A 16,136-nucleotide genomic window follows, 5' to 3' on the forward strand; every position below is an offset into this window, starting at 1 on the left:
TCAGTGGTGCTCCATTGTCTTTTAATAAAAAGCTCAAATATAAGGACGAGATTTTTTTTCACTGGCGTGACATATGGGGGCAGTATCTGTGGTGCAAGAGGACTGCAGAGTTGAAAGAGCAGGCCTTATGCCCATCTCCTTCTGGTCTGTATTTCATGCACTCCAATGTATGCGTTCATTTAATATCTTCACAAATACCCTAGGTTTGTTGCAAAATTGTTCAAATGAGCACTTAACATGGAATTTGGTGCTGGTTTGGTCCTTTTCCTTCAACATCCATTTGGAATTGAAGCAAAGTAAGCTCCTTGGGCGCTGGAATTTTAACGGGGAACAGGCTTGTATATTTTTTGCAATGTTTACAGCACTTTTTTAGCACTGTGTTTTGACATGAGAGGTAAGTTTGCTTTAAATCACCTCGTATTCATTATTTCATGACTGAGGTAGAAGGCATGAGGTAGGGAGGTCATCAAGCACGAGGCCGTAACTGCCAGCGACCGAGGACATTGCCTCAGCTTGCTTTGGGTCAGCAGGGACTCAGTCACAGAGCTTTTCCATCTGCAGTAAGGACACCTGCAGTCAACTTGAAACATAAGGACAGCATTGTCAATAGTTGGCAAGGCCACCACTGCCTGACCAGGTCATCACTGCCCTCAACTGTTATGTTTGTGGCTAGTAATGCAATATCAGCTAATGCTCTGACACGTATCCAACAGATGACTAATATATTGGTCACCTCCTTGTTATATATGTGGCACTTTGACCTCCTTTCCCAATGAATAACATGATGTGGAGATGCCGGTGATGGACTGGGGTTGACAATTGTAAACAATTTTACAACACCAAGTTATAGTCCAACGATTTTATTTTTAATCCCACAAGCTTTCGGGGGCTTTCCCCTTCCTCAGGCGGTGTGGAAAAGACCTGAGGAAGGGGAAAGCCCCCGAAAGCTTGTGGGATTAAAAATAAAATCGTTGGACTATAACTTGGTGTTGTAAAATTGTTTACAATGAATAACATGACATGGTTGCCCAATGTAACCACACAAATGCATTTCCCAAAGTACAGGGGAATCACTGGTGGCTGCGATTTTCCCACCATAAAGTCCATCCTGTATTTCAGTAATTGGCCATGTTTGAAAGCTTGGAAGATGTGAGTTCATCAAGGCTTTCAATTGTAAGTTACAGCTTGAATGTGTGGTGCCTGCTGACGTATGGGTGTGCCTGAGATGCAATGAAAAAGCAGTGAGGCTGTGTTAAGGCTGGGCATGGGTGAGCAGCACATGTGCAACAGGTTGACAGGTAACATTTTGTGGCATGCAATCTTGAACCATCTACCGGTGGAAGGTACTGTTGGGTAGTCTTATTTTGCCAGGTTTTTTAAAGTATGTTGTCTTCTTATGCATTGTTTTTGGATCCTGTAGATACTATACACAGTGTTCAGCCTGACTACCTCTTAGTGCCATGCATGGTATGCTGCCACCTTGTGAAGAGAGTACCCTGGAGTGCCAAATCTCCTGTACCCACCTGAGTTAGCAGCATGCCCACATCACGAGCAATCAAACTGGGAGCTGAGTGCTCTACTGCTCTGGCACTTGCCCAGAAACTCTGCTTCATGCCTCTATGTTGGGTTTGCCTCCCCTTGCGACTGGCCTCACACCTTCCTTCCCATCATTTAACCTTAGGGAAAGCTAAAAAATATATATATTACAACTATTTTAAGCCTTTCAGAAGGTTAGGAAGTTTTTTTGACTTCCTATGTGCCATTTACCTTTAAGTGTCTGCATCCATTTAAATTCTCCCAGCAGCCCTTAGTGGGTTATGCTAGATATCGTGTGGTTCCATCGGCATTCTTCCTGTGTTTGTGCCAATGCACGCAGGGAGTATATTTTAAATGTTTAAATGACCTAGCGACTCAGGCAAGACCAAGTCATTATGCTACTAGTTCACAAAACATTTTGTCCTGGCTGTTGTGAACTGGAACCTGAAATTTAGAAGCAATTTACTGATTTCTAATTGACCTTCAATGCACAAGGAAGCAGAATTACCTGGATTCCAGTGGGAGTACTTGAGTGGTGGCCTTAAAGGGATGGGCCACATTAACTACTAAATATCATAACCGTGCACCTAGATTTCCCCTTGAGTGATGCCATGGGAAATTTACTAGTTTATAAAAAATTGCGTTCCATAATATATTTGTATGTGTTGTTTTAACCTTTGTACAAAAGTGTAATCATCATTCTTCAAGAATTACACAATAACAATATACCATTCTGATTCACTGTCATTTTACTGTGTGCCAATACCATGTAGTCAATATACACCACAGGCATTAAAAAAGCACATACACAGATACGTAGGATTTGATAAAATTTACAGCACAGAAACAGGCCATTCGGCCCAACTGGACTGTGCCAGTGTTTATGCTCCACACGAGTCCCCTCCTACCCTTCTTCATCTAATCCTATCTGCATACTCTACTATTCCTTTCTTCCTCATGTACTACCTATCTTTCCCCTAAAGGCATCTATGCTATTCACCTCAACTACTCCATGCGGTAGTCCCAACCTATTCAGTCTTTCCTGATAGTCAAAATACTCCTTTATGAGCTCTTCATAACTTTTGCAAGTGTACAAAGGGTTTGTAAGGGAGAGAGACATTTAAATTACAGCAACTTTGTTGGAGTGCAGTTAAATAAATGAGGTAATGACTTTGTCTCTGGATGTGGCAGGAACTGCCTGAAGGGGCAGCAGTGGCAAATATGAGTCCATTCTGGCCAGCCGCCATAGCTGCGGCTTGGTGATCACGATGGACCAATCCCAGTAACGGGAGAAGGTCTAACAGCTTTCAAACCACTACCTGCGCAGTTATTTGTTCTATCTAAACACATTTGTTGCGCCATGTAAAGGGAGAATGAAAATTTCTACATGGGGTTGAAAGGGGAAAATAAAAATGTTAACATTACTGATCTGCTGTGGAGAGTTAAATTTCAAATGCCATGACAAGAATTAATAAGCCTTGGCTGCTGAACTGTAGCATAGTAAATGTAAGTCCTGGTTGGTATATTTTTTTGATGATTAATATATCACATCTACTGGAGGGCCAGAAGACCAGGAATCAAAAAGAACAACATGACAGTGTTAAACATAAAGCTCATTTCGACTCAGGGAGAACAACGTGAACTATCAGATAGCTTATGCTTAGTCGGCCCGAAAAGAAAGCCCATCAGTCTGAGAAACGAGAGACTGGCTCTTAAGATCTCCCAGAAATACATACTTGTTTAGCAAGAAGCTTCACAAAGTTACAAAGTACCAGCTGAAGAATAAAGGAGAATTCGCTCAGTGATTCAACGTCAAGCCTGGAGCTCATCAAAGATGCATAGAGATGCCTGCACTTTTCAATATTGTAATGAAAGGAATTCATGGGCATAGATCATAGAGTGCAGATAACATACAGAATTTTATTTAAGAACAAGAACCTAGCAACTGCCGGTGATGATGTTTGCTTTCAAATGCTTAACATGTTCGTCTGATACTCTTCTGCATACTGGAGGCGTTAACCCATTTAAAATAAATTAGTTAATGTCTGCATTAAAACAGCAGACAGATGAATGTCGTAGGAACACCCTAAGGCTGGTCATTTTCTCAGATCTCTCCCATTGCGCTGCCGTAACTTACTTCCGGCTTTACGGCAGCGAAGCGGGAGCAACTCCGAGGAAATTTCCGGTCCAAGTGTCTGTCTACAACTATCACCAACAATAACTTCCAGGCTAAACATTGTAGAGAGAGCTTTTCCCTGCCTCTGGTCAGAGTACTTGATGCTAATGTTGAGTGTCAAAGCTAGAAATGTATTCCACCTCCCAGCATTGATACTCATCTTGACGAGCATAAAAACAGAGCAAACTTATCAATTAGAAACAATGAGTGCAGTGTGTGGCATTTAACGATAATGTCACTCCTTGTTACTACACCATGGATGGCATTCAGGAGATGCCATACGAATTTGTTTTTTTCCACCATCAGTATCGATAAGATGTCAGTCAAATTTGAAACAGACAAAGGAAGCATTTAGTGCATAATAAAAATGAAAGGCAGGACAAATACAAAAAGAATATAGAAAAGCTAGAAATGGGATATTGGAAAGGCTAAGGGGGTTCTTGAGAGAAAATTAGCAAAAAGCATAACGGGGAGTAAAAAGGCTTTTTATTGGCACATTAATGTGAGAGGATGGTCAAAGTACAGGGAGGACCACTAAGAGATGAAAGAGCACTTTGATTCAGCTTTCACAGAGGTGGTGAATATTATGAGTGTAGAACCATCAGAGGTAGGTAATAAAGATTATTAAAAGAGAAATGGTACTACAGAAGTTACTCAAGCGCAAGATAGAAAAATCACCAGGCTTTAATGGTTTATTGCAACATGATGGTTTATAGCCGAGGAACCTGACTGAAGCCAGTGAAAAAAACAGAGGAGTTTCTGATTAATTTTCCAAATTCTGTGGCAAAGTGTGGCAGAGGAATGGAGGATAACACGTGTGACTCTCCTCTTCAAAAAAAGACAAGGGTAAGCCAGGAAATTATAGGCCAGTTCATCTTACTTCAATTGTTGGTAGTCAATGGAGGATGAAATTACTATGCACTTGGAGAAACATGAGTTAATCAGGGGGCCAGTCAGCACAGACTGACCAATGTTTTGGAATCCTTTTGAAGAAATAAGAGGACAGATAAAAGAAATGCAGTAGATGTGACTTATATGGATTTTCAAAAAGTATTTGATAAGTTACTGCATAATAAATTTATGGCAATGATAATGGCGTGTTGAATTAAGTGGAATGTAACCACATGGATAGAGAGATGGTTGGAAAGCAGAAAGGGTAGGTTTAAAGGAACATTTCTTGGACTGGAAACATGTTCCACAGAGGTCTGTGTTAGGGCCATTCTCATTTACGATATAAATAAATGATCTGGACTTAGAAGGGTTGATTTTGATTTTTAAGCAACCAAACGGCGGAGCGAGCTGGCCAGTTGCCCGTTACCTACGGTGAAGGGATGGCCATGATTTTGAGGTCCTGGCCTCATTTAAATTGGGCCGGCAAGTTGTCTGGTGCCAAACAGGCTTCAGCATCAGGCCACCCCGGTTGCTATTAAGATAGTTGCAGGGGGTGGGGGGGTTGAGATCACGGAGCAGGGGTGGGGAGGGGAAGCCAGGGCGTCAGTGGTTCAGGCTACTTTTGTGGGTCTCGGAGGAGCAGTGCCTCATAAAAATAATTTCACACTTACCTCTGCTGGCACTTTTCAGCTCCATTGCCCGTGGAACTGATTGGATTGTGCTCGGCGCATGTTACAACCAGTTACAACCTAAAATGGCAATCAGGGTCCTAGGACCCCGATTTGTATATTAAATGGGGCCTACTACCTGGAACAGGCAGGCGCTTTGGGCCCCCAGCGTTTGGCCCACTTCAAAATGACGCTAACGGGGTAGTAAGACTACCAACCCCATTTTGAGGCCGTTACCGCCCAGTGCAACAAGTGAAAATTGCCCCCAAGAATTGAGGGAACAATATGAACATTTTCTGATGACACAAATTGGGGGCGGGGGTATGATGAGTTATGACAAGGTTTGTGGAAGACTGAAGGAAGACATAAATGAGCGAGCGGGATGGGCAGATAGGTGGTAGATACAACTCAATGTAGAACAATATGAGACAATACATTTACAATCTTACTATTTAAGATAAATACACCTAAAATGGTAATATTTTAAATGGGCTAGAGGAACAAAAGGACCTTGTTGTGCAACGACGCAGGTTGGATGGCAGCGCAAGTAGATAAGGTCATTAAAAAGGAAAACAGAATCTTTAGTTTTGTATCTAGAGGCACAGAATACAAAAGCCTCCTTTCATTGCCTGGTGTAAGTACCCGAAGAAAAATATGTTTGGGTTGTCTCAGCCTAGATCTTAGTGGGCATGGACACACTGAGCAGAACAGTTAGTAAAGGCTTGTATAATTGACAAACTCACTCAGATACCCGATCAAAGGATGGTTAATGTGGGAATTGGAAAGTTCACAGTGATGCAGTCGAGGAAGCTCTTTTAAGATTCAGGTTAGGACATAATGTTGGGACAGAGTGGAGAAAGTTTTACCCTTCATCTGATCCATCCTATATCTGATTTGCAATTATTTGGTACCCCAAGTGAAAAGGGGTTTAATTGTTCAATGAGGTCTATTGTTTACATTGGTCAACACAAACATTCACTAAAAGAATGTCTCCAATGAAGATATTAGTTCATCGAGGATAGATGACTGTGACACAACCAGGATACTTAGACTCGGCTCACTGTGATACCTCAGTGTACTCTAGGGTGTGGTATAGAGTCTTATTCGAAGAAGGTCCCAAGTTCAATTCCTGGTCTGCACTGAGTTAGGCGGTCTCAGCTGGGGTAGCACTGATGATGCTACAGTTGGCCTGTACTAGAAAGGGAAGGTAAATCAGCCATGGGTCACCCTCTGGTGACCACTGCTGAAAAGTAAGTTTATAGGGACATCAGGAAGAGGACAGGATCAGGGTCTGTTATAAAAAGCAGGAGATGCTGGAAACACACAACAGGTCAATAAGCATCTTTGGAGAGAACAGATAAGTTAATGTTTTGGGCTGAACCCTTCATCAGAACTGAAAAATGATACATGAACAAGTTTTTTTATAGAATCAGGACAGAGGAGACGGGGAAGGACAGAGGAAAAACAATCATTGGGTGTGTTGCTCCCACCCAGTGTAGGATTACACGTAAAGAATGGTACTTGGCCAATGCACTGTTGGTGCCTGTGGAGCTCTGTCCCAACACCTTTAGGAGAAGAGAGTAGGAACAAAATGGGATTCTCCCCTTGAACAACAACTATCACTTATACAGCACCTTCAATATATTGATGTGCTCCAAAATACAAAGGGGGAATCTGACTGAGCAGAGGTTGGAAGGAGATTTAGTAAATGGCAACTGAAGGGATGGTCAAATAAGTAGTTTTGCGGAGGTTTTTGAAAGTGGAGAGAAAGGTGGAAAAGGGAGAGGACTTCAGGAAGATTTAAGTGCACTTTATGGAAGTGCATTCCACGCAAAGGCATGATGACTGAAGCCTCCGTTGAAAAGCCATATTACTTTGGCTTCTTCCAAGTCATAATAAACAGTACCACCCCTCCCCACTTTCCAAGCTTTAGAACAAATGTTAGAAGACAGAAGTAATTGATGCTACCAAACCATGTCATCTCTAGCAGAAATGGTAGCCATCAGTGATAAAAAAACAAAAATGTTTTCCTTCAATAAAAGGCTGAATTTAGTGCATCGTCATAAAGATAGAAGAGCTAACAGTCATTTTCTTCGCAATCAATTTGTTAATTCAAACTATGTATGAAAACATATGACAGCTGACATCATCATACATAATAGTTATTCAGTAATGATGAATTTAGTATATGTCACCAAAGTGCTTGCATTTTTGTTAATGTTTCATTCTGAGAATTTAATCTGTGTTCTCATGTGATTTTAGCTGAATTTCTAATAACCTTCCTCCTGGAAGGATGCATTCGCCTCAATTGTTAATTATATCTAACGACGTGTATTGGTTTTCATATAAATTAACATTCTCATTCATGTTTATCTTAATCATAGGGCAACCAAAATACAATTATAACTAAGCTATCTCTAATGTATTAAAAAGCAAACTATCTAACATCGATTCATACTTTCAGCTTTTGTGATGGGTTAATTGTTAATGACACTGCCCACTACACATAACTGTACGTTGAAGTGTGTACTCATGTTAAGTGACCACTTTTTCAAGCCAAAATTTTTTGCTTTACATAACTCTGCTTCTATTAAGTATAATGAATAAAATCATTTGTCAAACAGACATACTAAATGAGTAATCCCTGGAAATATTCACTGGAGAAGACACTCGTAGCAATGCCACATGATAGCAGGTTCTACAACTAAACTTAATAGGGGTGATTTTCCCTTTCCTCAGAGGTGAACAACTGACAGTTGAGGATCGGCCGCCTGTTATATTCCTCACCTGATATTCCTTTCTATCGAAGTCAAAGGAAAGGGAATTTGGCCGATCAGCAAACGCCAGCTTTCTGCCTGTGCTTAAATTGAAAATTACCCCCAATGACTTTGACATCACTTCTAAAGAGATCCGAAATATGTTCAAAACAATAAATCCCCGTGGATCAATAAGATATACCTGAGGATGTTAAGTGAGATTACGGCAAAATCTGTGAAATTCGGACCATCGTCATGTGGGAGTCACTGCGTACAAGGAAGACCCCGCTGAATTGAAAACAAGCCAATATGATGACAAAGAAGATGACAAAACAAACCTGGGCAACCAAAGGACATTATTCTTAAATCAACAACAGGCCTCAATAATGGAATTAATTATTGGGAACAAACTTGAGGATTATCTACATAAAAATAACCCGTTGAACTGCGGCCTACATGGGGGAGATCCGTCTTGACCAAGCTCCTTAATGTTTTTTTGAGAAATTAACATTTCCTCCCCCAGACCTCTGGCTCCTGTTGCCATTTTAATCCCCTGACAGCTGGTAACATTTTTAATATAAATTATACCAAGATACTCCCATGGAGGCACAGTCAGAAATTGTGAAACATGACAGGGGCATAGTTATAAACTGATGAAAGGCAAGTTTAACACTGATGTCAAGAAGCATTTCTTCGCACACAGTGATTGATGCATGGAATGGCCTTCTGGGTAGGGTGGTAGAAGAAAAGCCTAGAAGCAATTAGATGTTGTAATGGGAAATTGTAAGTGTCCATGAAAAGATGAATTGAATGGTGTCCCTCATCTGTACTTATCTCTGTGACCTCTGTATAGTTTTATAATACTCCATATAGAACTCCCATACCAATAAGAGATAATAAAACATCACCTGCCATCTCACTGCTGGCAAAAAGCTTAAAATAGTAAATCAAGAATTGAAAGAGGCTAGGAATTCGCCACATTTCTATAGATTACAAAGATCAACAGACTCCAAAAGGATGTGCTATACTCCATACTGTCCATTATCCCAGATAAACTCCAAACCCATTAGAACAAGTAATCAGCTGGAGCATTCCTACCAAATAGGAGGCTGAGGTAGCGAACAATCTGGTTCAAAATTAACACAAAGAAGAAAATAGTGGGATATGTACTTACCTGAACTGTATGCTCTGATTGGCGAGCTCACAATCATGGTCATAAGTGGTGAGCATCCAGAAATAACATGCATTTGTCTTTGAGTTACAAAAAATGGTAAATTTTCAAATCTGATATGTAATTCACAATATCCAGAGAACAAGTTTGCATTATGTATGCTAATGTGATAAAATGCAAATATCAACTTCCTGTGCATACAGATAGAGATTTGTGGTTAAAATTCTACTTATATCTGCAATCTTAATAGCTTTGAAAGCAAATAAACTACAATTACACGACCAGAATATGGAAAAGAAGTAAATGCACACTTCTTTTCAGTTATAAATTTGACTTTTGAAGAACTGTAATTTAAGTACCTTTGGATTCAAGCCAAAGTTGATTTGATCTCCTGATTGGTGGTATTCCTGTGGACTTACATTTGGCATTGGGGAAGTACAGTTGGAGCTCTGAATTTTGTCTTAAATCCAGTTTAGAAATGCACTGCTTGTACCTGGGGAGCAAGATGAACTGAGACTGTGCAATATACTGGTACTGTTTGTGCTAATTAACAGTGTGAACATGGCAGGCCTGGGCCAATAAGCGACCTGGGTTCATATAGAATGACTACATATGGCTAAAATAACATCCGTCGAGCAATGTTTTGATGTCCTATTCCTCACTGTGTGATGCAGCATCAGCACTCAAGACGGCTGGCAGTTTTATTACATTCAGGTCCTTGTGAAACCAAAAAGGTGCTGGTTTCATTTGTTCTGGTTTTCATTCGGTTCAATTGGAAACTATGGAATTTAACAACCTTTGACATCCAAGAAGTTGCTTCAGTGTTGAGAACATAGGAGCATGTTGCCAATAAGAGTAATAAGCCTGAGGATTGGGAGAGTTTTCGAAACCTGCAACGGGCCCCCAAAAAATTGATGAAGAGGAAGAAAATAGAATATGAGAATAAACTAGCAAGAAATATAAAAACAGATTATAAAAGCTTCTACAAGTACGTAAAAAGGAAGAGAGTAGCGAAAGTAAATGTGGGCCCCTCAGAGGCTGAGACAGAAGAAATTATAACGGGGAATATGGAAATGGCAGAGATGTTAAACAAATATTTTGTATCTGTCTTCACAGTAGAAGACACAAAAAACATACCAAAAATAGTGGGGAGCCAAGGGTCTGACAAGAGTGAGGAACTTAAAGTAATTAATATTAGTAAAAAAAAGCACTGGAGAAATTAATGGGACTAAAAGCTAACAAAACCCCTTAATCTTCTAAATTCCAGGGAATACAACCCTAGTTTGTGTAATCTCTCCTCATAATGTAACCCTTGGAGTCCAGGTATTATTCCAGTAAATTTAGGCTGCACTCCCTCCAAGCCAATATATCTTTCCTAAGATGCGGTGCCCAGAACTGAACACAGTACTCCAAGTGTGGTCTAACCAGGGCTTTGTATAGCCGTAGCATAACTCCTATCCCCTTGTATTCTAGTCCTCTAGATATAAAGGCCAGCATTCTATTAGCCTTTTTGATTATTTTCTGGAGCTGTCCATGACATTTTAATGATCTATGTACATAGACCCCTCAGTCTCTTTGGGCCTCCACTGTTCTGAGCTTTTCACCATTTAGAAAGTACTCTGATCTATCCTTTTTAGGTCCAAAGTGGATGACCTCACACTTGCCTACACTGAAATCCATTTGCCACGGTTTTGCCCGTTCACTTAATCTATTAATATCTCTCTGTAATTTTATACTTTCATCTAAATTGCTTACAATGCTGCCTATCTTTATATCATCAGAAAACTTGGATATGTGACTCTCTATCCTGTCATCTAAGTCATTAAGAAATACAGTGATTAGTTGACGCCACAGCACAGATCCCTGTCGGACATCACTAGTCACATCCTGCCATTTTGAGTACCTGCCCATTATCCCTACTCTCTATTTCCTGCTGCTCAGGCAATTTCCTAACCAGGTCAATAATTTGCCCTCAATTCCACGAGCTTCAACTTTAGCTAACAATCTCTTATGAGGGACTTTATCGAATGTCTTCTGGAAGTCCATATAAACAACATCCATAGACATTCCCCAGTCCACTACTTTAGTCACCTCTTCAAAAAATTCTATCATGGTCGTCAGGCATGACCTACCCTTTACAAATCCATGCTGGCTCTCTCTGATCAGCTGAAAATTTTCAAAGAGTTCAGTCACTCTATTCTTAATTATAGACTCTGGTAATTTCCCGACAACAGGGAATCATCAAGGAAACTTTCAAACAGGAGATGATTAGGGTACAAACTAATCATATTCCTACAAGAAGTAAAGGGAGTGCAGCAAAAGGATGAGTAAAGATATTGAAAAAATAAAGCCAGACTTAAAAAGGAGGAACAAAACAAATCTAGAGCTAGTAATATAAAAGAAAGTCAAGTGACATTTAGAAAATACAGAGGGCAAGCAAAAAAAGATTAGTTAGGAAGAAAGACCAGCAGATAACATAAAGGGAAATACTAAAAGATTTTAAAAACACATAAAAATAAATAAAATATGGCATTCTTAACAAAGAAAAATGTCCCAAGGCGCTTGCTTCACAGAGGTGTAATCAGTCAAAAAAGGATCCCTAGCCAAAGGTAAAGTAATTTGGAGGGGTGACCAAAAGCTTGGTCGAAGAGGTGGGTTTTAAGGAGGGTCTTAAAGGAGAAGAGGCTGGTGGAGAATCGGAGGGGTTTAGGAAGGGAATTCCAGAGCTTGAGCCCTAGACGGCTGAAAGCGCAATTACCAATGGTGGGGCAAATGGAGATGCGCAAGCAGCCAGAGTCAGAGGAATGGAGAGTTCTGAAGGTGTTGTTGGGCTGAAGAAAGTGACCGAGATAGGGAGAGGGCAAGGTCATGAAGGGATTCAAGCGCAAAGATGAAAATTTTAAATTAGAGGTGTTGGGGGATTGGGAACACAATAGTTCAGCAAGGACAGGAGTGATGGGTGAGCAGTAGTTTACAAAGGATGGCAAGCCAGCCAGGAGTTCATTGAAATAGTCATATTTGGAGGTGATAAATGCATATATGGATGAGAGTTTGAGCAGCAGATAGACTGAGGCAGGAGTAGAGGCGGGTGATGTTGTGGAGTTGGAAGTAGGCAGTCTTTGTGAAGGAGAGGATATGGAGTCAGAAGCTCAGCTCAGGTTTAATAGGATGCAGAGGTTGCGAACTGTCTGGTTCAACCTGAGACAGTGGCCAGGGAGGGGGTTGGAATCAGTGCCATGGGTATTGTGTTTGTGGTGGGAGCTGAAGATGATGGCTTCGGTCTTCCCAATGTTTAATTGGAGAAAACTGCAGTTCATCCAAGACTGGAAGTTGAACTAGCAGTCGGGCGTTGAGAAGCAATGACGTAGGGCTCACATCTCAAGACTGTTCATCACTTCTTAAGTGCTCCTCAAGTTTCAGTAATTTCAAGAAACACTAAGATCAGGGCATACACACAACTCTAAAAATAATTAAAATCATACTGTGACATACCTGTAAGCACTTGATTAACATATATTTTACGAACGGACAAGGCCAGTGTGTTTTTCAGTCCATTACAATGACACTTGAGCTATTCCATTACACAGAAAGTGTTTTAAGGGAGGAAACACCAAATGCTCACTGTAAGGTTTAAAGTGCAGTGTGGCTAAAAATATCGCAGAAGCTACAAACTTATCTTCTCCCAATTCTTAAAGGAACACTGCTATTTGTTTCAAACAAGTATATGGAAATTCTTCATGAGGAAGTCTGTATCAACAAAATTTGAAACCTGAAGAAATTTATTGCTTAAATACATCAAGACACAATGTCAGTAACATCATTGTGACTCGGTCTATTTTGTCTTCATGCAGATTCTGAGGCTTTCTATTTATCAGTTGCATGTTTTTGACTAGAAAAATGGATGTCTCTAATGCAGATGAAGAATTGTACGTTTTCTCAAGCTGAACTATGCAATAGTAGGGAAGAAACCATTACTTTTTAATGGCCAGAATCTCCTTGGAGACTCTGCTCATCGAGAAGTACACTGGAAACCCCACTTACACGTGTGAACAGGGTTTCCGCTGCAGTTCCAATGAACGGCAGATTGGGAGCACTTCTCAGGAAATTCTGGGTTTGGAATTTAGAGAACTGTCTAGTGCACTTGATGTAGACATGTGTGTGATAATGGGCAAGGATTAAACGTATTTCTAGTGGGTCTTCGTGGATGGTCAGGAAGGGATGTTTGATGCTTTACACTGAGTGAGAAAACGGTTACCAAAAGGAGGAGTAAGAGGGAAGTATAGGGGAGACCGGAGTTGTTGGCAGCGTGAGTATAAATTACTTTCGATGGGAGTCAGTTCCACATGTCTACTTCTTTGTCGGGACAATCTCTAACCTACTGTCTCAGTCAAGGCTTGCCAAATGTATAGCTAAGTCCTCTTGTCTTTTAAGCTAAATAGTTTGATTATAACGATATTATCAGACATTGGAAGAGCCGATTATCTTTTATTTGGCCAATGAAAGCAAGGTTCATTCTGTAAGTTCTTGTTCTAGCGTACAGCTTTGTATAGGTGTATAAAATACAATCGTTCAACACACTGATGTTAAGTCAGGTGTCAGTTGAATGTAGATCATTTGGATTAGATTCTCACAACAGGCCTGTTATTTTTTATTAGGGGATGAGTGTAATTTCTCCCAGAGTCTTAATTCTCACCCTGAGACCCCAAGCAAATCATGACAGCTCTGACACTTGGGTAGAGGCTTTTAAACTTGCCAGGCATGCTCATTTTGAAGGTAGTTCTATGCGGTAATATACAGAATTACACTTTGAGAAAAAGGTTGCACTGTTTAAAGGATGCCTGTAACGTACAACGTTTGAAACATGAACATTTCAGTCGGCATTCATTACCTTGTTTAATGTTTGAAATCTGAGCAGCTATTTATTAGTTCTTATAAAAGGTTCCGATTCACATGCCGGCCCCAATCACTCTCAAAGTAGCTGATTAATTTGGCATTGGCCTATTTTTTTTTTCTGACGTGCTCTCCTCCTCTCCTAAAGGCATCAACTTCTTGGTAGAGTACAGTTCCAAGGGCACCGATAGCCCTCTGGCACTTCACCGATATTCCCATTCTTCACACGAGCCGAGACAATGGGTGTCTCCTCAACAGTGTGGGGGGCTTGGGGGGGGGAGAATGACGGCTAAGCCTGGTCCTGTCCTCGCCCAACATCCAGGCACACGTACTTTCAGCAAAGGTTACTGGGTAGGAGTAAGAACCTGGGCCAATTTTCCTGGTCTGACTCAAAGGCAGTCAGGCCAATTGTAACAACCCTATCACCATCTCCCAAAAATTGTTAATTCAGCATGGATCTGGGATTGAAGCTGGCATCTTTCTGATCTGTATGGCTCAGCACCTCACTGCCTGAACCAGCTGAGATTCAGGGGCAGCTCAGCTTTACTTAACTTTCACAAACCTTGGCCAGCACCATCCCCAGCCAAACAAGTAAGCAGGCACCCAAGCCTCTGCAAATGACTTTTCAGAAATCAGGCACTGGGCAATGAGCAAGAATGGAAAGCGACTACCTCTTTGATTCCCGCTCCTCGTGGATTACCTCAACTCCGCTTGGCCTCTCCCCAGAATGGGCTGGCAATAATAAAAGCCTCCACATGTGGGGAAATGCAGGAGACCACTGCATCCTGCCATTTTATGAGGCACATCAAATATGACTCCTGGTCCTCCTCTGATGCTAAGCTATGGTACATGCCGATTCTTCGTGTTTGTGTTGATTAAGCGAAGGTCCATTCATTTTAAAATTACCGTTGCTTCGTATTTTCTAAAGATCTGGAGCAGGTGGTGGGTGGGGGGGCCCGCGGGGCGTGGGGAACTGTTCTGGTCACTCCACGTAGCATCATTGGCATGTTCTTTTTGATTTCATTCAGTGTCACTATTTGTGGTGACCAGAACCTGATTTAGTCACTATGGTGCAAAAAGGAAAAATTTGCCCTCTGATTCTTATTCTAATTCTCCTAAAAGGGATTTTTATTTTATTTGCTCTCGGGATGTATGTGATACTGGAAAAGCCAACATTTATTGTCCATTCTTAGATGCCCTGAGAAGGTAGTGGTGGGCCTTTTTCTTGAACTGCTGCAGTGTGTTTGGTGATGTTGCTCACTGAGTGCTCAATTTCAGAAAGCTGGAAATGAGGATCACCATTCTCTGGTTCATATTGTTTTGATGTTTTCATAACTTTGATGAATGGAAGCAAAGAAGTCATAAATATTCTCTTATGAGCAAACAGCAATCATAAAACAGGAATAAAAGACATGTAAAGAACTGTCTGTATTTTGAAGTTAAATTTTTGCACCAACACTTCAATAAGAGAAAAGATCTAACCCCAACCCCATTTCAGTTAAAATATTCTCTTTACTCCAGACTTTAGGGGCTCAATTCAAAAGAATTCACAGTCAGTCTTCCATATGCAAAATTCGTGTGAGTGTGTGTGTGTGTTTGTTTGGGATGTGAATCTTTTTAGGACATTTCTCAAAACTTGTGCAATGAGCGTTGCTTTTAATTTTGCCTGGAATGCTAAGTAATGGTCAGATATTAAGGAAGGAGATTCATCAGGTTTGTACATATATAAATTTTACTGTATATTCCTAACACATTTCAAGTGTTTTAGGAAAGTTTCATGTTTTGAATAGTACATTTTCAAAATCCTTTGGATTTTTATGGTTTTCAATTTCGAAGCTTATTTCAAAGGCCCATTTTGTAGGATTAAGATATTCTTTCTATATATATATGTCTTTCATTGAGAAACCATTAAGTGATTTCTGACTATCAGCAAGTGTCTTCCAGCCTGTTCTACTGAGAGTGCGCTCTCATCTATTGGCTGAAGCTAGTTTGCTGAAAAAAACATTACCTTCCTTCATAATATTTGTTCTGAAATGGTCTCAAGCTGT

The sequence above is a fragment of the Heptranchias perlo genome, chromosome 33 (genome assembly GCF_035084215.1).
Source record: "Heptranchias perlo isolate sHepPer1 chromosome 33, sHepPer1.hap1, whole genome shotgun sequence".
Taxonomy (NCBI): domain Eukaryota; kingdom Metazoa; phylum Chordata; class Chondrichthyes; order Hexanchiformes; family Hexanchidae; genus Heptranchias; species Heptranchias perlo.